The sequence below is a fragment of the Lissotriton vulgaris genome, chromosome 2_1 (genome assembly GCF_964263255.1).
Source record: "Lissotriton vulgaris chromosome 2_1, aLisVul1.2, whole genome shotgun sequence".
Lineage (NCBI taxonomy): Eukaryota > Metazoa > Chordata > Amphibia > Caudata > Salamandridae > Lissotriton > Lissotriton vulgaris.
This window is the reverse complement of record NC_141687.1, coordinates 2,019,566,773-2,019,589,192: the sequence shown is the minus strand read 5'-3', so window position 1 is coordinate 2,019,589,192 and position 22,420 is coordinate 2,019,566,773.

Here is a 22,420-nt window from a genome sequence, read left to right as displayed (position 1 = left end):
AGTGGGACACTCCAATCAGGGAGAAAGTCGCAGACCACAGGACATCCTAGCAAAACTACACTCTTTCCAGACTAAAGAGGCCATACTACAAGGTGAAACTTTGGTAGCCAAGCTTCAAGTCATCCAAAATACGGCAGCAAGGATGGTCTTAAACCATCCTCCAAGTTCTCCATCACTACCCCTGCTCAGAGAGCTTCACTAGCTTTCAGTGAAAAAGAGATCATTTTTCAAGATCTGCTGCCTCATCTTTAAAGCCATTAAAGGAACAGGTCCTGGTTATTTGCAAAATAAACTTTGTAAACAGACTTCCAGTCATAACCTGAGATCAAACTCGTTGGCACTGTTGAAGATCCCTCGCATTCGGCGTAACCGTACAGGGGGCAAAGTTTTTTCATATACTGCCCTCAAGTATTGGAATTCTCTACCAGAGACTTTGCGTTAATCTACCTCCTATCTGGTTTTCAGGAAGCACCTCAAGGCCTTCCTATTTTAACTCTCTTTGGCACTGATACATAATTCTTCCTTGGTTTTAATCTAAGTAAGCGCTGAGATGCCCCTGGGTGAGTCATGCGCTATATAAGAGGCCAATAACATAACATAACAAAACAAAACATAACAAGCGTCAAGGAAATAAGAGACTCCGCAATTCCAAGTCATTCATGTCAATTCTACCAGGACATAGCCACAGCAACTCTGGCCCAACGCCAACAACTCAGACCGGTCACGGATAAACTCAGAAGAGATAACATTAGATGCCGGTGGTCCTATCCCTTCAGTATAGGTTTCGAATATCACAATAAAACACGCCACATAACAGCCATTAACAAGGCTTTTAGGGTACTGGGCATACGGATACCGGAGACTACAGTGGAGACAAGTGGGGAGGAGCAACAGGAGGGCCCCTCGCAAAGATTGGAGAAGGCAGGCAACTGGCAGACCCACCACCTACCCAAAGCCCAGAAGAAACAAGTAAATGTTGAAGCCCCCTGAAGACTCTGGGCCAAATTCACAGAACTAACTTAAGACAAAATCCTAAACTTAATACCATTTTGGTATTCACAGAAGGTACTTACTCATTTTGGTATTCACAGAAGGCACTTACTCATTTTGGTTTTCACAGAAGGCATTTACACATGTTGTTATTCACAGAAGGCACTTACTCCTTGATGAGTAAGTGCCTTCTGTGAATACCAAAATGAGTAACTTACTAATTTTGAGTAAATTACTAATTTTGGTATTCACAGAAGGCACTTACTCATTGATGATTAAGGGCCCTCTGTGAATACCAAAATGAGTAAGTGCCTTCTGTGAATACCTAAATGGTAGTAAGTTTAGGATTCTGTCTTAAGTTAGTTCTGTGAATCGGGCCCCACGACCCCATTTCACAAAAGTGAACCATGCGCGGCAATTAAGGCAGCAACATCTGTGCCTATTCCCAACAGGTTGGACTTGTAACATTTTGTTACAACCTAAGCAGCTAAAGCTGATTAACGTGAGTAAGTGATGGAGCACTGACCGTTACAAGGGTACATATAGCAACAACTCATTCACATGCTCCCAAACGGAGAAGGAGAGCTAAACTTTGAATACAGAGCTGCCAATTAGGCCTCAGCGACAACATTTGGTCCAATTTGCCCCAAGTGATGGATGGACAGCACAAAGAAGACCTAGATGAGGGATGGAATATCACACCATGCTTACTAACCCAGTTCTTCACTAGACTTTTATTTTATATTTTTACAAACTTTATTGTTCCTTCTTTTTTATGTTTTGTGCGGGGTTCGGAGTGGTAAGAGTAATGTCACTAGCGTTCAGCGGGCTCATGCGTAGGAACTCTAGTTGGCTAGTGGTCCCAGCGGGTTGTGGATGGAATGGAGGCCCTTGAGAGGGATAGTGAAGAGAGAATCGTGGAATAGGGAGGGTACAGGGAGAGGAGCAACACAGTTCACTGAGTTAGGATGGTAGTCACAACACTGTCATGGAATGTGAGAGGGATTAATGCCCCATCTAAACACCAAAAGATTTGGAAATATGTAAATGATCAACATTTTGACGTAGTGGCGCCCCATGAGGCCCACATCAAGAGATCAGAAGACCATAGAATTAAACACAAAGCCTTCCCCCAAGTTTATAAATCTTCTGCCAACTCTAAAAATAACGGAGTTGTGCTTCTTTTTCATTCCCCTCTCAAATTCCAACAGATTGACTACAAAACTGACAATGAAGGCAGGGTGGTGCTGGTGAAGGGCCGCATCTGGGGGCGTCTCTGCACTTTTGGGGGGCTATATGCTCCAAACATGAACCAAGCCACTTTTATTCACAATGTGCTGACTCTCTTGGGGAGTTTTGTAGAGGGTGACATCGTCCTGATGGTAGATTTTAATTTGACATGGCACTCCGGGAAGGACAGTACCCATCCACATAGGGCTCACACAGGTAGCTTTCATAGACCTCTGAAACAAGCTATTTGTGACTTGGGCCTCCAAGATTGTTGGAGAGAACCACACCCAGTCGATAATGACTACACATATTTCTCCCATGTCCATCACAATTATTCAAGACTTGACTATATCTTTCAGAGACAAACTCTTAACAAGATAGTCCAGGAAGCAAGTATACGCCCCATCATCATCTCTGACCATGTCCCAGTATCAGTTGTACTAGATTGGTGGAGGCCGCAACCGAAGTTTAAACTTCCCGACTGCCATAGCCCGAAACAAAACCCTCCGTGACACCCTAAGTACCGCGATAAGGGATTTTTTTCAGTTAAATGACCTCCAGGACACATCCCCATTGAACAACCGGGACGCTTTTAAAGCTGCATTACGTTAATGGCAGCACTTAACAAGGAGAAGACATCAGAAAGACTACATTAAGAAGGGGAACTGAAAATACTAGAAAGAACACACAAAGCCAATCCCACCTTTGCAATACAACAAAAGGTCACAGCCCTATAGGGTAAGTTGCTGGTGACATGCGCGAATAGAGCAGAATTAACTCTGCTGAAACAAACAGATCTCCTACGTACAAGGCAATAAAGTTGGGGCGCACCTCACTCGCCAATTAAGAATAAAGAGAGAAAGGGAATTTATTTGGGACATTCACACACCCTCGGGCTCGCTGACAATTGATGACTCGGACAAGGCACAGGCATTCAAGGATTTTTAAAACACACTATACCCGGCTGACCCACTTGATTCCCAGATACAAACCACTTCCCTAGGCACTCTGAAACTCCCACAGGTTACACAGACCCAGAACAAAGAACTAGGGGAAATTATCACAAACGAGGAAGTACAAAAAGCGATAAAATCTCTCAAATTACATAAATCCCATGACCCGACAGACTGATGACACAGTTCTACAAAACGTACAGTATAGAGCTAATACCCCAGCTCACAGCTCTCTTCAATCACATCGTGACTGCTGCACAGACATCCCATACTATGAGTGAAGCATTGTTGACTGTGATACCCAAACCCGGGAAAGACTTAAAACAGTGCGGATCGTACCGCCCTATAGCACTAATTAATCTGGAATTTAAATTATACCCAAAAATATATGCCAATCGTCTAGAAATTTTGCTGCCAGGATTGATCCACCAGGATCAATCGGGGTTTATTAAGGGAAGACAAACACATGATAATGTGTCCAGAGTGATACATCTCATAGAAAAGCTAATAAGCGCCAGATACTTGCGGTCCTTCTCGGCTTAGATGCCAAGAAGGCAGTTCGCCAAATAAACCGGAGTTTTCTCTTCCAGGCATGAGGGATAAAAAATAGATTTCCCATACATAAGGAGTATCGGACTTATATTATGTTAGCATGATGCATATATACGTACCCTCTTCTGCTTGATATATATATATCTGCTTTTGCAGGGAGGAAAGCGTTTATTCGCTCCTTGCGAATCTACTGTTAACAGAGTAGGCCGGGAACCATACAGACGCCATTTTTTGAACTTATGCTCGAACACGGGCTGTGATCACGTGTTAATCTCTGGCAGTTGTCAAGCCCCAGTTCATTTGAGTCATTGGGAGCAGCTGAACGAAGGCTGTCTACTCGACTGTCCTGAGACTCAAGGTCGCATCTGGCTTTGGATACAATAAGCGCATTCCTGGAGCCACAGTTCAAAAGGGAATCACTCCTCCTGACCTTCCCAGTAATAAACAGTTAAGCTTTGAACTAATCATGTGTGCCATATATGGTCCTTTCCTGGAGTTCGAGGGCCAACTGGTGTTTTTCCTTTTATAATGATTAAATGTGTTGAACCGAAAAGTATATAACCTCATGTTTGAATACGAGCCAACAGTCTTCTCCGCGCACCTGATGGGTGAGGGTTGGATAGGCTCCTTTATAGAGTATTTTGTTTAATAAATGATTGAACTTTCTTCACTGCAAACTGACTGATTATTTGGTAATGGGATTGGGGCTATTGGTAGGTATAGCCCTTTATGTTATTTTTATAGTACATCAGTTGGCGACTCTGGTGGGACTCCTTTGTAGGGTCCTCCTCCCCGTAATCAGGTAGAAAGGACAAAGAAAGGGAGCTCTGGTCGAGCGGGTGGATGGACCGGAATTGTTTTTCAATTACTCCGCTCTCGCAATCAGAGTGCCCCAGCTGCTAGTGACCATCCGCCGGAGTCCTACGGGCGTAACCCAGGAACTGACCGTGTTGGTCTTCAGTAGTTGGCAGTGGAGAATACACAATTGTACCTGCGTGCATCAGGTGAGTGGATTGTTTTAGTGTCTTTTCAAACGCGCTGGTGAGCGGTGCTTTTGAAGCAGTTAACTGTGTAGGATTTGGTGGTCAGTGTACCACGGAGAATCTTGGGGGTCTGACGGGGCAGAATTGTGGCTGCACGGGTAGATGCTCCACGGACTTGTTTTATGAACAATAGAGACGCCAATCGGAAGCCCTGGTGTGGCTCGTGTGGTGCACACCCGGCCGGACTTGTCTCAGAAAGGCCTGTGGTTGTACCTGGGTAGCCTTGGGGACATATCTGAAGCGGTGCCAAGGAAGCAGGCTTAGTCAGAATAGTCCCAAGGGTGAACCAGGAAGACTTCAGGATGGTCTGTAGGACAGTCTGTGGTTATACCTGTCGGACGGTCTCTTGGTAGTCTTTGGACTGCTTGATTTTGGTATTTGTTGGTCTGGAATCTGAATTGATTGATTCTCCATGAACAAGAGTCGACGGGCTCTGTTCTTTGTTTGGAAAGAAAAAAGAGACATGTCGTTTTGAATATCTTTGTATGTACATATATTATTGTTCTGTGTATGTTCGAATAAGAGTGAGGTTGAATATGATGTGAATGTTTGAACATGGCCATGTGTGAAAGTTTGTTTTTTGAATGAGGAATACGTGACGACAATCACTATGGCGTGTATTAGCAAATTGAGATGTTTTGGATGTTGTTGCCGCCCTAAAGATACGCATTTGGCTGAAAGTCAACCTGCCAAATGCGTAAAGCATGGAATTACACCTCTCTTGTTTAATACGCTATCGCATAAATATACTAAGGATAATGTAGAGTTGCAATGGACCTAAACCGGGTCTTTTGACGCGAAAAAGATACATTTTCTGCAGGATCGATTGTTTTCTAAACATAGTCGACAGTCAAGGTTTGATTCCCTAAACCTATGGCAGAAGGAAGCAAAGCGTAGACGTATACGGGAGGAGAAAGTATGTATAATGAAAGGAGGTCAGAAGATTACGCAGAAAGCCATAGCTTATGATAAAGCTCAAACCGAACAGGGAATTGATTGTGCAGACACGCAATTTAGATTGCAAGTGGATAAGACCTATGTGGCTAGGACTGAAGCGGAGGATGAGATGGAGGATTTATTGGATACTCGTCCACCTCTCCCTTATGCTCCACAGTGTATATATCCCGTTGTTCCCCCAACTCCAGTAGAGGTCCCTTTAGCCTCTGCCCCTGTTGTTTCCTCTTCCCTTGTCTCTCCAGGAATGTCCTCTGTTTTATCTCCCTCCGTGTCTGAGACGGCTACTTTATGGCCTCCTACACCGCTATCGTCTGTTATGTTCACAGCTGTTTCGTCTTCCTCTAACTCTGTGTGGGCTTCCCATTCCGCGAGCACGACCCCATCCCTAGCTGATCCAACTCCATCTTGTGCTGCGGGGGATTTCGACACACGAAAGTTGTTTACTCGTTCGACTGTAGCACTAAATGAGAAACAGATGATTGAAAATCAGTCATCCCAGTGGATGCAACAGGCTATTTATACTATAACTGATATATGGAGCACGCTTCGAGACTTTGAGCCTGTTATGCAGCAACATGCCCTGAAACACATGGCCACATGAATTATTACTTTATGGGAACAGTGTTCTGCGGGAGGGAGGGCCCCCCGAGTGATGTATGATATTCGGGACAGGGCTCATAAGTCTGACCTTAGACCAGAGGAAGTGTACAAAAATGTTGAGGTTCTATTAAGTTATCGAGGGCGGATGCATCAAAAATTTTCCTAATGGGAAGTCCATCCTATTTTTTATCCTGAAATACCGGAATTAAAAAACTATTGGGACGAGGTGACTAGACCTCGTGTAGACATTACAGGTATGGGGTGACCCAAAATAGTCTGTGGACCTGGGTGACGTACGGTATAGATAATAATGGTCCTCAAACCAATGAATTAAACAAATTATATTAGTTCAGTGTTTTTCTAAGTAGGGAGCTAAAATAAAGTTAGGGCTACTTTTAGACCAAAAATGTCCAACCATATACCATTTCTAGATTTGTACATACATCTGTATATAAATGAAACATACATTTTCAAAACATGAGAGAGTGGATGTGCAGAGACTTCAATTGGTAAGTCAGCGGCATAAATTTATTTTCATTCCAAAATTATTTGCATTTATCAACGATAATACCAGTGGTTGCTCAGGACAGTGTGGGGGTGGGAAGGGGGGCAACAAACTTATCACAGATTTCGTCAATTGAATTGACTTCAGGACTGACCTTTTCAGGCATCCGAATAAGATAGATTTAGCCCTTCGATACGGGTACCCTTTCCACTATGGCCAGTGAGAACGAGGGTTCTTAACCACCAGTTGGTTGCCCCCCTTCCCACCCCCATGCTGTCCTGAGGAAGACTCGCAGGCTAAGGTTCTAATCTCCCATATGCCACAAGTCGAGTCGAAACGTCGATGAATACATCCCCCTGTACCTGGACCCACCGAGCCCCTATTGAATACCTGCCACAGATGATTACAATCTGTGATTGTACAAACAATTGTAAATAAACCATGTAAAATATACAACTGGGCCAGGACACCTTGATTGATACACTTGATCAATCCCACCTTGAATTCTTTTATTATTGTTCTTTATATTCCACTTTGGGAATACTTCCCTACCTTCAAGCACTCTTTCTTTGCACGTTCCCCTTGGAGAAACCACTGTTATTATAATTTTGGAATGAAAATAAATTCATGCCGCTGACTTACCAATTGAAGTCTCCGCACATACAACTCTCTCATGCTTTGAAAATGTATGTTTCATTTATATACAGATGTATGTACAAAACTAGAAATGGTATTTGGTTGGACATCTTTGGTCTAAAAGGAGCCCTAACTTTATTTAAGCTCCCTACTTAGCAAAAAACTGAACTAATATCATTTGTTTAATTCATTGGTTTTAGGACCATTATTATCTATACTAGACCTCGTGTAGAGGCACGGGTACAGGAAAAATGGGTTTACACTCCCTGAAAGAGGAGTGAAGTCCTCTCGCTAAAATCACAACTACCTGACCCCCGTAAGAGTCCCAAGGCTTCTTATAAAGAACTCACAGAAGCGGCTTCCTCAGCCGTTATGACCCTAGCTGACATAGAGCTATTTTTTGCGTTGTTAGTCCCTGTTGATGTATGGCGTCAGGTGCATGATCAGGACCATGATCAAGAGTTGGGCAGAACATTGGATCAGATAAAAGATTGGGATAAGGAACGTAAGCCTGGTGATAAACCGGAACCCGAACTATTGGCGTTACCTGGCCGTATTATTACTTACATGCATTCCTTGATTCCGCCTCATAAGGTGGATTGGGATAAATTAACAGCATGTAAGCAGAAGAAAGATGAGAGCATTTCTGATTTCTGCACTAGATTTGAAGGTTATTCATTGATTTTAGTGGACAGGATTTATCATTGGAAGGTGGTATACGATTATTTGTTAATCATTTTGTGACCAATTTGTTACCGGAAGTTTCTGCACGGCTACAAGCCGCTGAAAGTACCTGGACCACTTCTACGCTTTCAGTAATATTGAATATGGCCCAATATTACGAACATAGAGAAAATGAGAGTAAGGATAAGACAGAAAAGAAAACAAAGATCTTAAGATATGAGTGTTGTTGCAACAAGTTGTTCGAGGACGAGGCAGAGAGAGAGGCGGTAGAGGGTTCGTCCCGAGGGGGGCGGGAACCGGACGAGGCGGGGGGCCTGCTGTTGTTTTGGGACCAAACCAGTGCTCTTACTGTAAGGAGGAAGGGCATTGGCGATTTCAGTGTCCATTGTTGCTGGCTCAGAATGGGGCTAGGAGAGGAAGAGGTCGAGGTGGTGTGGATCGCAGTGATATGCCACGAGAGGAGGCGACACACGTTAGATCTGAAAATATTTATTTCGATAATCCGAGAGGTAGGCAGTATCATAATGAGGACTGTGCGATGGACGCAACTGAAGGGTATGCCTATACATAGGACAGCCGTTGATCAGCAAGGTCCTTATGTAAAGGCGCATTTGATGGGGAAATCTGAAAAGTTCTTAGTTGATACTGGTGCGATGAATTGTTCTACTTCTCGTTCTCTGGTCCCAGGGGCTGCTCTGTCCGGGCAAAATAATGTTTTGGTGGGATTCTTGAGAATTCCGGTGGTGATCCACATTTCCAAACCTATACCTTTTACAATTGGTCCAGTTACAGTAGATTCCCCATTTCTTTTGACTTCCCATTGTAGTGAAAATGTATTGGGCTTGGTTTTGTTGAAGAAATTACATGCAAAAATTAATTGTTCACCTGATGGTGTTTATTTGACTATCAATCCCCTTGGCAAGCATACTTTGCAGTGTTTCACCAAAAATGAACCCCTCCCTCCTGAGTTTGCCGCTATCCCGGTGACACTGTGGGCCACTGGAGACACAGATGTAGGATTATTAAGGATTCCACAGTTTCTATTACTTTGAAGCAAAATGCTCGGCTTCCACGTATACATCAGTATAAAATTTTCGGCTTCTCATTATCTGGTCTCAGCTTCCGGTTTTTATTGCGCTCCCCAGGGGTACACGGAGAGTCCTAGTATTTATATTCAAGCTTTGAAAACATTGTTGGATGATTTGGTCCTGCCCCCGGCGGCTAAAGGCAATAAAGTATCTCTTTCTAAATTTCAATATTGTCGATAGGAGGTGACCTACCTAGGTCATCTACTGTCGAAGGAGGGTAGGAAACTAACCCCTGAGAGTGTGACTGCCATTTTTAATATGTCTGTACCTCGCACTCAGCGTGATGTTCGTGCATTTCACGGCATAACTTCTTACTGTCCCCAATGGATCCCTAGTTTTTCTCTTCTTACTAAACCTCTCCTGTATTTAACCACTAAAGATGTGCATGAACCTTTACCCTTGACTGATGATTGCCAAAATGTTTTTGACTCTTTGAAATCTGCGCTTTGCTCTGCACCCGTTCTTGTTACTCCTGACTACCAAAAACCTTTTGTGCTTTATGCACACGAGGTAGACGGTTGCTCGCTTTCTGTGTTAACACAAGGATTTGGTGGTAAGCAGAGACCTTGTGCCTATTTCTCGGCGGTATTGGACAACGTTGCCGGAGCACTCCCTAGCTGTTTAAGGGCTACTGCTGCGGTCGCAGTGGCTATTCGACAGTCGGAAGGGCTAGTTCTGAACACTGATCTCACAGTGATGGTACTGCACGCTGTGGATACATTATTGAACAAAACAAAGTGTTAGGGTCTGTGCACAGAAAAGAGCATGTCCCCTCTCATTGCACTAGTGGTCTCTGTAATAGCTCTCTTTAAACATACTACTGAAAGCCGTTCTTGTTATCTAAGCCCCTCCCTAAGACTTCTGTGTATGTTGCTCAATGTATTCACAAGTTTGGACATTGCTGTCTTGTTTGCACAATGGACCTTGCTTTTACCAAGGCTTATTTAGAAAACATTGGACCTTGATTTTACCAAGGCTTATTTAGAACACTCCTCCCTAGGCCATGTGTTACTTCAACTCATTAGCATAATAACTGAATCTCTGCACACCTGCTTGTGAGAACCACACCAAGTTCTTCGAACCACACCCAGCTCTTCGAGCCACACCCAGCCCTGTCTATAAAAGGCAGCCCCTGAGCCTCTCCCAGTGCTTGTGCTCATCTACCTCCCACTTACCTGAGAACAGATCCTTCAGTGCTGGCACTCCTGCAAGGGTGCAGGGGGTGTCACTTTGACACCCTCTAGCACCCCAAGTACAGGCTTGTGTGACATGTGGCACACATACATGCCCTAAGGGCATGTCTGTGTGTCACATGGCACAGGTGTACATGCACAGATGTGCATGTACACCTGAATTCGGTATTTTACCACCCAATTATATTGGGTGGTAAAATACCGATTTCTGAAGGCCTGTAGCACTGTAAACAGTGCTACCTACATCTGGGATTTACCGAAACGGTAAAATCACCGTTTCGGTATTTTACAGAATCGGTAAATTTACCTATTCGGTAAATTTACAGATTCTGTAAAATAATGGCACCTACATCTCAAAAACTAATTACCGGTCGGTAACGGCTGAAATCAGCCGTTACCGACCGGTAATTGGCGACCTACATCTGGCCCCTCGTTTGGTCTATTTGAGTACATAGTAATGCCCTTTGGGTTGTGTAATGCCCCTGCGGACTTTCAATTTTTTATAAATGAGGTCCTACACGAATTCCTGGACGTTTGTGTCATAGTATACATAGACGACATCCTCATTTACTCTAAGAACCCGGAAGAAAATACCCAACATTTTCGTGCAGTATTATCAAAGTTAAAAGAAAATCATCTCTTTGCTACATTAGCAAAATGTACTTTTAATTTCAGCAAAGTGGACTTTTTAGGATACTGCCTGTCACCTCAAGGAATAATTATGGATGAAAAGAAAATTAGTGCTATTACTGATTGGCCAGAACCATCATCTGTGAAGGATGTTCAGAAATTTCTGGGTTTCGCCAATTTTTATAGGAGGTTTATTTCTCATTTTGCAGACATTGCGGCCCCAATAACCACCTTGTTGCGGAAAGGGCAACGATTTCTTTGGTCTGATGAGGCGGCTCACGCCTTTCAACTCCTGAAACAAAAGTTCACTTCAGCCCCAATTCTGAAACATCCTGATCCTGACTTGCCATTTTTTGTCGAAGCGGATGCTTCACAAGTAGCTTTAGGAGGAGTTCTCTCTCAACGAGATGCAATAGATGGCCAATTACATCTTATAGCCTTCTATTCCAAAAAGGTATTACCAGCTGAACAAAATTACACTGTGGCTGAAAGAGAACTATTAGCTATCAAAGTAGCATTTTCTGAATGGAGGCACCATTTAATGGGAGCCAAGTACCCTGTTACCATATTTTCTGACCATAAGAACCTACAGTTCTTTGGATCACTAAAAGCATTAACTCCACGTCAGATGCGCTGGTTGAATTTTTTTAGTACATTTGACTTTGTTATAACCTATAGACCAGGTGTACAATAAAATCAATCTGATGTGTTATCTAGATACGGACATACCTCAGACATGAAACAAGACAAAATAGGAGAACCCATTATTCCTCCCCAAAACCTTTTGGCACCAGTACAACAGAAGGATTTCATCACAGATCTATATAATGCACACATGCAAATGGCACCTCAAGATTGGTTAAAGGATTCTCATAACTCAATACAACGAGGTTTATTGTATCACGACAACATGCTGTTAGTGCCCACCACAGAATTACAAACACAGGTGATAATTTGGCATCACACCTCACCGTTGGCAGGTCATCCTGGCTGGGTAAAAACCCTGGAAAATGTGCGAAAACACTTTTGGTGGGACAATATGAGTAAGGACATTAAACAATTTGTCACTACCTGTCCAGTTTGTGCAAGACATAAATCTTCTTATAAGGCCCCTGACGGTTTGTTAATACCAATGCCATCACCCAAACAACCTTGGCACACTATGAGTGTAGACTTTATTGTAGATTTACCACCAGTAAAATCCTTCACAACAGTATTAGTGATAGTGGATTTTTTGTCTAAAATGGCACATTTTGTACCATTACGGAAATTGCCAACTGCAGCAGAATTTGCTGATATTTTTATAAGAGAAATTGTGCGTTTACATGGTTTGCCAAGTAAAGTGGTGTCAGACCGAGGTAGCCAGTTCAACTCTAGATTTTGGAAAAATTATGCAAAAAACTGAAAATAGATATGGCATTATCCACTGCTTTCCATCCAGAAAGAGATGGACAAACTGAACGACTGAACCAAACCTTACTTCAAACGCTACGTTGTTTATTGGCTGATTATTCTAGTGAATGGTTGGAAGCTCTCCCTGTAGCGGAGTTTGTTTATAATAATACTGAGCATGCAGCTCTACTTTGTACACCATTCTATTTCATGCAGGGGTATGATCCTAGAGCTATACCCGTTTTATTAGAAGATTCCCTGTTGCCTACAGTAACAGATAGACTAACGAGATTAGGTGACATACAAGACAAGGCCAGGAAACATTTATTAAAGTACAAAGAAAGCATGAAAAGACAAGCAGGCAAACACAGATCTGAGGCCCCAATGTATAAAATCGGTGACAAAGTATGGCTCTCCACAAAGAACCTAAATATAGAGGGATCCTGAAAGCTGCAACCACGTTTCATTGGACCCTTTAGTATAACTGCCATAATAAACCCGGTAACAGTAAAATTGGACTTACCAAAAGAATACCCAGTACATGCTTCATTTCATGTGTCCTTGCTTAAGCCGTACAACCCAAATACCCGACCCGAACCACCACCTCCACCCATAAAAATTAGGGGAAATCTAGAATATGAAGTGAAAAGCATAAAAGATGCAAAAATAATTCATGGACGTCTGTTTTATATAGTAGAATGGAAAGGATATGAGGAAACTGAGAATTCATGGGAACCAGCGTCCTATGTACATGCCCCATGGTTGATTAGACAGTTTTATCTAAAAAATCCAGGGAAACCCCGTCCAGTAGGAGGGCCTTTGAGGGGGGCGACTGTTAGGGTTTGTGCACAACAAAGAGCATGTCCCCTCTCATTGCGCTTTCTGTGTTAACACAAGGATTTGGTGGTAAGCAGAGACCTTGTGCCTATTTCTCGGCGGTGTTGGATAACGTTGCCAGAGCACTCCCTAGCTGTTTAAGGGCTACTGCTGCGGTTGCAATGGCTATTCAATAGTCGGAAGGGCTAGTTCTGAACACTGATCTCACAGTGATGGTACCGCACGCTGTGGATACATTATTGAACACAACAAAGTGTTAGGGTCTGTGCACAGCAAAGAGCATGTCCCCTCTCATTGCACTAGTGGTCTCTGTAATACTCTCTTTAAACATACTACTGAAAGCCTTTCTTGTTATCTCAGCCCCTCCCTAAGACTTCTGCGTATGTTGCTCAATGTATTCACAAGTTTGGACATTGCTGTCTTGTTTGCACATTGGACCTTGCTTTTACCAAGGTTTATTTAGAAAACATTGGACCTTGCTTTTACCAAGGCTTATTTAGAACACTCCTCCCTAGGCCATGTGTTACTTCAACTCATTATCATAATAACTGAAGCTCTGCGCACCTGCTTGTGAGAACCACACCCAGTTCTTCGAACCACACCCAGCTCTTCGAACCACACCCAGCCCTGTCTATAAAAGGCAGCCCCTGAGCCTCACCCCGTGCTTGTGCTCATCTACCTCCCACTTACCTGAGAACAGATCCTTCGGTGCTGGCACTCCTGCTCTCTCCAGACCTTCATTGACTTCAACGGGCGCGACTTCTGGATCTTCCTTCTTCTGGTTTCTGGCTACTTCTTGCCTCAGCCCCTCTTCTGTCCACTGCAATCGACCTGCAAAAGAGAAAGAGGTCAAGGTTAGACTGATCAGTATCCCTTTTCAGCAACAAGTAAGTGCAAAACCTTTTATTACCTGAAAGAACTTTATTGGCGATTTCTGGATTCATGTAAAGACAATTTGGAACAAAATATCTCCCACGAACTTTGTGGTTCAAACCCTTTGTTATAAGAATACTTTGTGGAACTTTGTGAAATAAACATTGTTTTACATGGAACTTTTTAAAGAATCGAACAGAGGAAACCATTGACAGCAAGGCAAACAGTAAATCAAGGACTTGCACAAATTACCTGCTGTATTTTGATGTAAAAGTACAGTATTTGTTTTATAAAAAGTCTGGAAATGTGTGAAAAGTGAGTTTGCTATTAAGAATTTAGGCTTTAGTTATATTAAGGTGAATGTTAGACGCTGGTAATTCTGATAATGATATTCGTTTGATTTTACAGAAGTTTTACAGTAATAGAAAGCACATCCCAGAACAGTAACACATTCCAAACCTGGAAGCTTGAGACCAGGATCCAAGAGGTACTTTTACAAGAGAATTTCTAATAAGATTAAGGTTTAATCAGGAACACATTTAGGGATAGGTTGCACTTATCTGTTCTTTGTTTATGTTTCATTAGGCACCAGTTTCTACAGAAGTCAGAGAGGGACACAGATTTTAGCAGCTCTTCTACAGTGGAAACGCAAGAACGGTGTTGTCTCTCTTTTTTATTTTATCCACTTCCCCCCTTCCCTTGAGCTTCTGGTTCTTAGTGCACTGTTTTAAAACTAGTGTGCTGGAACAAGCAGTTTCAGGGTGGGGTCAGACTGTCTTCAACCTCCATCAGAGCTGAACAGAAACTCAGGTGAGCTGGGCTTTGACACAAAGACCCAGCACCTTACGAGTGCGCGTCTTACAGGGTATGAATTGACTTTGTTTGCTCCACACGTTACGATTAAACAATGTGCCACTCTGAACCCTGCAACGTTACTACCCCTCCCTTCGAAGGAAAATAATAATAATAATAATAATAATAATAATAATAATACTAATCGACATTTGTAAAGCGCAAACCATCATCCGTTAGGGTCTCTAGGCCCTGGGGGCCGTCGTGAAGATTAAGCAAGCTATTGCCCAGAGTCACATGGTGCTGGGCTAATCTGCCGCCGGCCCCGGGGATCGAACCGTGATCCCCAGATTCCAACGTCAGTCGCCCTGGCCAATGATGTTCATGATTGTATATTTCGGACGGAGGATGAAACGAAGGGACGGGTAGCCCTGACAGACAATCCTCTATCTGACCCTCAAGGGGAGTTGTATGTCGATGGCTCTTGTTTCAATTTAGCAGATAGCACGACAACTGCTGCATATGCGATAACTACTCTACACATTGTAGTTGAGACTTCTCGAGTACCCTATCAATCAGCACAGGCAGCTGAGTTAGTGACATTGCTTCGGGCCAGTGAGTTAAGTGAAGGATTGAGAGTAAATATTGACACCGACAGCCAGTACGCCTTGGGCGTGGCTCATAGTTTCGACCGACTGTGGGCCGAAAGAGGTTTTCATTTCTCATGGTCAGCGAATACAACATGGCCCCTTGATTTTGCGATTGCTGACCGCATTGACGTTACCAGAGATGGTTGCTGTAGTTAAATGCAGTGCACACAAGGCAGTGGTTGATGCAGTAGGTGAAGGTAATGCCTTTGCTGATCAAGTAGCTAAGGAGACTGCAAATCCAAATTGACCTCAATGTTTGTGACTAGCTCTGCGAGGTGGGTGGCTGAAACAGAGATGTTTAATAACACCATGAAGAGTGTTAGAGAAATACAGAAAGAAGCAACCCCTATTGAGCTGGCTCACTGGAAAGAGAAAGTGGGGAAAATAGATGCAGACGATTGTTGGATTGATTTGACAGAAAAACAGCGATGGTTGTTGACTAATGCATTAGTGAATCCGGTGGTGACAATGGCACATGGCCCAGCTCATATTGGGGCCAAAGGTTTTTGTGCATTATTAGATCCTGTATGGTACAATCCCAATATTCCAAGGACCGCTGCTCATTTGGTGCAATATTTCATGGTTTGCTTACGACATAATCCTGGGGGCAGGGAGCCTGTTCTGAGTGGAAACTTAGCACCACCATCTTTGCCTTTCGAGGTAGTCCAAATGGATTATATCCAGCTGGAGCACGTAAATAATTTGAAGTACGACCTGGTCGTGGTGTGCGCTTTCAGTAAATGGGTGGAAGCCTACCCGACCAAAGAAAATACTGCTTTGGCAACGGCAAAGCGTTGGTAAAGGAATACTTCCCACGCTATGGATTGCCTCAGGTGATCTGGAGTGATCACGGGGGACACTTTAATGCAGAATTCCTCAGTCACATTTGTAATGGACTACAGATTAAACAGAATTTCCATGCGGCTCGACACCCCCAGTCCGCTGGGTTGGTCGAGAAGTATAATGGAATACTGACGCTCAAATTAGCAAAAATTCAAGAAAGTATTGGACTGAAGTGGCCAGATGCTCTGCCGCTGACATTAATGTCAATACGGGTTACCCCACATTCTTGTTCTGGTTTATCCCCGTATGAGGTCATTTTTGGGCGCCCTGCTAATGTTTGGGGTGTCCTGAGACCCAGAACATTTCATGATATAGAGTATCCTATGTTGACAGACTATCTGTATGCTTTGACTAAAGATCTCCGTTCCATTCATCAACAGGTCTCAGCAGTTTTGCAGCCCCTACCGGAGGATCCCAGACATCGCTTGGAGCCAGGACAATGGGTTCTGGTCTGTAATTATCAGCGAAAATCCAGCCTGGATCACCGTGGGTCTGAACCATTTCAAGTCTTGTTGGCCACGCGGACGGCGGTAAGGGTGAACGCCAAGCGACACTGGATCCATGTGTCACACCTGAAAAAACTACCCCTCCCACTTCCATATGATCAGTGAATCCAGGAAGGGGTTAGGACCCAGGAAAGTGTGCAAGTTCCTCGTTTTGTCCCTTTTTCTGACGCCCAGGTCATTAGAGAAGGGCAAGGAGAAGGTGTCCAGGGCTCGGAATGGGCTCTGTCGTCAGCACAAGTAATTGCCCCAGGTTCTGTTGCCCCTACAGTCGAACGAGAGGCTCGCAGTACCCCTGTTTCACCAGATTCATCATCCTCTGTTTTGTTCTCTGATCAAGAAGAGCCTGGCCATGCTCGATACAACCTGCGGCCCAGAAAACAACATAGTACCCCAGGTGAATATGGTAGGAGATAGGGGGAGACTTGACTGATAGGGTACACGCCTGTTCTATAAATGTCTGTTAGATACGCTTCTGGGGTACTGAGCGAGACACTGGGCTGAACAAGCTGAGAGCCTCGAACATTTGCTTGCTCGGTTCAGAAAGAAAGACTGAATTACTTTATTTAAAGAGGCCCACGTTGTGTTTTCTTCAAGGATTGTTTGAGAACATAACTCCAACGTGAAAAGTTTGCTTTGGTATTATTTGTGATGAACGATAGGAGCATGCCTGTGAGTCTCTAAACGGACACAGGAAAGAAGCACCCTCTGGCAGGTTGGCTGCATCGCCCTAGTTTATTTTTGGACTTTTAGTTAGTATGTATCCCTTTGCTCGTTTTGTCTCTGAAGAGGAACGTCCTTTTGTACCACGCTATTTCCCTGCATATATGCCTGTCTTTTCTAGTTGAACGCAACGTGTTAAAATTGCATTTATAGTTATTATAGCGCTATTGCTAATCACATTAATGGGAGTATTCATATATTTAGAATTTCGCCACCCTATGCATACTGTTTTAGGAACAACTGCCCCACCTCCAGAACATATGTTTTATACTTTAGCCCCACATAAGGAAAGGCATCGTCAGACTTATGTGAAAAATGTATTTGTTGAAATGCTTCATCAAGCACACAGTGCCACCAATACTACAAATTGTTGGGTTTGTGGTCTTTTACCATCTGTTATGCACAAGCGCGACTTATTCATATCCCTACCCTTGTCTCACCTGGGGAGTTGCGAGGCTTGGTTTAAATTACTTTCAGTGATGTATATGCATTATACTGTGGACACTCAAAGGTTTTCGGAAAAAGATTATGAAATGATTTTAGCATATATTGAGGTTCATCAAGGATACAACCCCAATGGGAATAATGGAGAGGGAACCCTAGATCCGAATGCATGTATGAATATGTATACAACGCATGAAAATGCAACTTGGTTGAAAAATGAGATTTTGGATTTTGTTGAGTTTAATTTCACTCAGTATTTTTGACATTTTCAAGACCGTAATGTTACTGAAGATAGGGCTATTCCAGTGCCTATACTAAATAGTACCTCTGCGTTCTGTGTTCAGGGAGTAGGGTACATATCAGTAGGAGAGAGCCGATGTAATTACACTTATCAGTTGTGTACTTTTAGCAGCCCTCCATTGTTAACCCCTCCTAAAGTGTATTTTGTCTGTGGAGCAAATGCCTATACTTGGCTTCCACGAGGTTGGGCTGAACGTTGTTACCTGTCCTTCCTGTATCCTCCAGTCTATATTGCCCCTTCTAATTATCACAAGGATCACCGCTTAGATAAACGAAGTGTGCTTGTTAGGAGAAATAAAAAAGAGATAGATACTACCGATATAGATCAGACAGATACTCCACTACAGCATTTTACCAACATTATAAAAGGAGTGTTTCCGATCTGGGGGCCTATAATAACCAGCAAAGAAGTACGGCGTTTGTCCAGAGTAGTTGAAGGGGTAATTACCACTACTGCAGGAATATTGACTAATATAACAGTAGAGCTACAAGCGACCAGACTCGTTTTGCTTCAAAATCGTATGGTTTTAGATGCTATCTTGGCAGATCGAGGAGGAGCATGCAGTGTGATCGGCAGTTCTTGTGTTTATATTCCTGACTCTGCCCCCTCCGTTCGTTTGGCTATCCAGAAGCTACATCGTTTGGCTTCCGAAATACATGTATAGACTGGTACGTGGTCCCTCTCTTGTCGGTTCTGGGGTTTGTTGTCTACTTGGGGATGGAAAATTCTGATAGTGCTGGCATGTGTAGCCGGTATAATATTCACGTGTTGCCTTTGTGTACAATGTGGACCTGCATGTTGCTCTTATTGCGCAACTAAACTCCCCTCCTCTGTGGCCGGTCCATCCCCAGCAGCAGTAAAGGCTCAGTTAGTTCAGCAGGAGCTCAAAGATTTAATGCAGATTGATGAGGGAAAATTTGAAGATTGAGCTGTTTTAGTTAGCTACATCATGCTAAAAGGGCCGTTCTAAGAGATAAAAAATTGATTTCCCATACATAGTATCGGACTTATATTATGTTAGCATGATGCATCTATACGTACCCTCTTCTGCTTGATATATATATATCTGCTTTTGCAGGGAGGAAAGCGTTTGTTCGCTCCTTGCGTATCTACTGTTAACAGAGTAGGCCGTGAACCATACAGACGCCATTTTTTGAACTTTTACTCGAACACGGGCTTGATCACGTGTTAATCTCTGGCAGTTGTCAAGCCCCAGTTCATTTGAGTTATTGGGAGCAGCTGAACGAAGGCTGTCTACTCGACTGTCTTGAGACTCAAGGTCGCATCTGGCTTTGGGTACGATAAGCCATTCCTGGAGGCGCCGTGCCTGCACTCCCGGGCACCAAGACGAAAGGAAGTCACCCCTTCTGACCTTCCCAGTAATAAACAGTTAAGCTTTGAACTTATCATGTGTGCCATTTATGGTCCATTCCTGGAGCTCGAGGGCCAACTGGTGTTTTTCCTTTTATAATGATTATATGTGTTGAACCGAAAAGTATATAACCTCATGTTTGAATACGAGCCAACAGTCTTCTCTGCGCATCTGATGGGTGGGGGTTGGAGAGGCTCCTCTAGAGTATTTTGCTTAATAAACGATTGAACTTTCTTCACTGGCAACCAACTGATTATTTGGTAATGGGATTGGGGTTATTGGTAGGTATAGCCCTTTATGTTATTTGTATAGTACATCAGCACTTCAAAGATTTGGCTTTTGCAGCACATTTATTATATGGTCAAAGCCAACTTAGCGACTCCCAGTGCTAGTGTTAGTCAACGGCATGGCTTCTGCTTGGGACAGGGAACGAGGCAGGGGTGCCCCCGTTCCCACTTCTTTTTCTGCTCAGTATTGAGCCATTAGCCACCCGACTTAGAGACAATTGAGGGATTAGGGGAATCCTGTTTGGCTCTGACGAACATAAACTATCGATGTTCGCAGAGGATATCCTACTAACCATCACAGATCCACATCAATCCATCATAGAAATATGTGAGGAAATAGAAAGATTCGAGATAGTAGCAGGCTTCTGCATTAAGCTTAATAAATCCTTCCCCCTTAACTGAATGCTCCCGGAGGTGGAGATGAGTGAATTGGTGGCCTCAACTACCTTTCAATGGGCCAAGAAACGTATCTGGGAATAAAACTAACTCCAAAAATCTCGGAATTATTTCCCGCCAACTACCCACCACTCCTATGTCAGCTATGAACGGACCTGAAGTTGTGGGCGTCCATTTACCTCTCCTGGCTAGGCAGAATACATGCAGTGAAAATGGTAATCCAGTAGAAATTTCTCCACCTATTTCAAAGTCTCCCCATACCATTGGAAAGAGACTTTTTACATGAGGCCCATACTCTTCTGAGGAAATTCATCTGGAAAAACAAGAGACAAAGACTGCTGTTTTAGCTTCTTAGGAAACCTATCGACAAGGGAGGGGTAGGGATGACAGATCTGGATGTATATCACAAAGCGGCCCAACTCTGAGTACTGGTAGAATGGTCTCAAAGTGAAGCAGAAAAACTCTGGCTACACATGGACTAAGCAATTGTGGGTAGAGTGATTTGGGACGTGCTTTGGAAGCCGAAAGGGAAAGCCCAGCAAACGCTTACATTAACACGACTACTAAGACAACACGTAAAGTGTGGGACGATATAATGAAGCAGACGCAATGGACCACGTTCCCCTCACCATTTACACCCATTCACTACAATCCTGCCTTTCCACCGGCACTACAGCCAGGACCTTTTGACGCATTGCGGGAGGGCAGATGCCTCAAAGTGGCGGACATATTCCACAACCGGGACATTCTTACATTTGCTAACTGTCAGAGAGAATTCCAATTAGCTAACACATAGTGCTTCTGTTATCTCCAGCTGCGCCTATGGATCCTCTAACCCGAGATCAGAGATGGGGCTACCAGAGATCTCACATAGTTAGAACGCTATCTGAAAAGTGCCAGCTCTGTGAAGGAGGCGCTCTCTTTTTTGTACTCTCTATTATTGCACACACTGCCGTCAAGGCGGCCACGATATCTGGAGTTTTGGGATGCACACTGGGCCATGATATCTCAGACACCCAGTGGAAAGGCCTGTGGAAGGAAATAAAACGACTCTGTCACTCCCTCAACCAATGCGAAGCCCACTACAACATTATGTTTGACTGGTACTTATATCCGGAAAAACTGAAGAAAATATTTCCTAACACTTCGGAGCTTTGTTTGAGAGGCTGTGGCCTACTGGGTGATTTTTGCCATATATGGCAGGATTGTCGGTCCATACGCCCCTTTTGGGCAGAAATCTTAGCTCAAATTAAAGAGATATTAGGTTACCCTATACCAGACTCACTAGACTACACACTGCTAGGCCTGAGAGACCCATCCCTGAAATACCAGTAGTGGCTTGTGCAGGGACTACTGCCGGGTGCTGACGTGGGTGGGGAAGGGGCAGGGTGGGGGTAGTAAACTGCAGAATACAGCCACACAGAGGTAAGTACACAAACAAATAAATAAAATGAATTTTTTCACACTCACTGCCCCTGACTCCGGCCCACGTCAGCGCTCTGCTGCACTCCCACCAAGGGCTGCTACAGGCCAAACTAAGGGGTACAAAAGGGGGTGGTGATGGACGGAGCATCTGAACCAATCAAACACTCACACCCAGTCAACGGATCTGGGTTTAATCTATCACCGTTCTTTAGTCCACTTTGCCACCCCAGTTCAGACATGGCCATATGCAAATCAGTCTGACCCTGTGCCTTATGGGAACAGTCCAGCCCGAACTTCCAAGCCATGCCTTCCCTGGACCGGATACAAGATTCCTAGGACCGGTTTCTGGCATTACAGCTGTCTTCTGCCAGGCTTGCTTGAATCCAGTGGCAAAGTGAGCAAGGGACTCACGTCTGAGCATACCCTGCCAACTTATGGCGAACAAAGCGGTACAAAAGAGGGTGGTGATGGATGGAGCATCTGAACCAATCAAACACTCACACCCAGTCAACAGATCTGGG